Genomic DNA, 1,800 nt, shown 5'->3' on the forward strand with positions numbered 1-1,800 from the left:
AAGAACTTGTGAAGAATTGACCTAACAGCCACTTGCAATCCTCTATACCCAATAGGTTCACAGAATTTAAACTTGGAGGTTATGGGGCAAAATAACTCATTTGCATTTTTGTTTTTTAAGTACTCTGGTAATTTTTATGACCCTCCAGATTTGGAAGCCCACTGTCCAGTTACCAAATCATGCTTCTTAGGCTAGTTGTACTAAAACTATCTGCAGTGGGGGCAGCTTTGTGAAATGGAGATTGTCTAAAACCTCTGGGAATGTATCCTAATGATCCACATTTTTTATATACCAAAAAATTTGCATATATACCAGGAAATTTGTGAACCTGCCTGCTATGCGATTGGAAGATTTCTCAATTTCTTAAAATCGAGAACGGCAAGTAAATTAAATGATTATTTATCCTAGTGAAGAGCAGAGCCCTTAGAATCTCCAGAGGAAGTTTTCTTTAGAATAATCTTCACCCTCCAAATTCTTTTTTTTTTAAAAACGTCCTTAGTTTATTAATCCTCTCATGAAGAATCTGCACAATCACCACAGATAAAGCCACTGCAGAATCCTTACTCACTCTGTTGTCTAATCTCCAGCTCACTTTCTGCCAGCACCAACGTTGACTTTTGCAGTTTCCCTGACTTTCTTCATTTTGTTTTTGTGTTCTTTGTGCTGTTTTCTTGAAGTCTTTTCTTCTCATACAGGCCATGTCTTGCAAGTCTATGTTTGGGTTCATTTTTCTTTGCATAATCCAAGGAATCATAAATCATGCCAAAGCCAGTTGTCTTATCACCACCAAAATGGGTTCTGAATACAAATACAAATATGACATTTGGTGTGGTCTTGTACATTTTGGCTAGTTTTTCCCGAATTTCTGTCTTAGGTACTGTTGCCTTCCCGGGGTGAAGAACATCAATGATCATCTGTGTCCGCTGAAGCAGTCGGTTGGTCATGAACTTCCTGGTCCGGGTAGTTACTGTGTCCTTCATGATGGCGACTGAGCTTCAAGCAGCCGGGGAGCAAAAAAAAAAAAAAAAAAAGATCACTCTCCAAATTCTAATGTGCTTGGATGGGGAGACGAGAAAGTCTCTGTGTTGAATTGTGAAGTGCCTTGAGAAGATCATGTTCATTTGCCCCACACAACTTTAGGAGTGTTTCACTTTAGGAGTGTTTCAGAATTTGAATGCATCTAGGAAAATACCATGTGAGGCGTAGTTTAGAAAATATTGCTTTTTTACTAATAACAACTTTATTAAAGAAATGTTACTTTATATTTTATTTTGTAACTAACGTGCAAACAGAATAAATCAATAGCAAAATTTGTTTTGCAAAGAGTGATGCTTCATATCTTTAAAAAAATGCTATCTTTCCTAATAAACAATGCAAAAAAAAAAAAAGCCTCTATTGATTGAATCAAGAAAGATTCAATCTGTGTGGCTCGGTGGCTAGGCGTCTGTCATTGGCTGGGGTCATGATCCCTGGGGTCCTGGGATCAAGTCCTGCATTGGATTCCCTGTGGGGAGCCTGCTTCTCCCACTGCTTATGTCTCTGCCTGTGTATCTGCCTCTCTCTCTCTCTGTGTCTCTGATGAATGAATAAGTTAAATCTGTGAAAAGGAAAAAAAAAGTGCAATTTTTTTATACCTACCTAACTTAAGCCTTCTAATTCTTCCCATTTTTTTTGTTTTGTTTTTTGTTGTTATTGTTGTTGTTTTTACCTATTGGCTTAGTAATAAAGCCACTGTTAGTCTTTGCAATGAAAACTCAGTTCAGAGCCAGTGGAAAATGACGACTTAACATTATGCATTAA

General features: G+C 37.4%; 1 pseudogene; it reads right to left on the reverse strand.

Annotated features, from left to right (window-relative positions):
* Nucleotides 1–588: 588 nt before the first annotated feature.
* Nucleotides 589–1,020, reverse strand: LOC112647238 (40S ribosomal protein S24-like; annotated as a pseudogene).
* Nucleotides 1,021–1,800: the final 780 nt, after the last annotated feature.

Source organism: Canis lupus, chromosome 32, assembly GCF_003254725.2.
Source record: "Canis lupus dingo isolate Sandy chromosome 32, ASM325472v2, whole genome shotgun sequence".
Classification (NCBI taxonomy): Eukaryota; Metazoa; Chordata; class Mammalia; order Carnivora; family Canidae; genus Canis; species Canis lupus.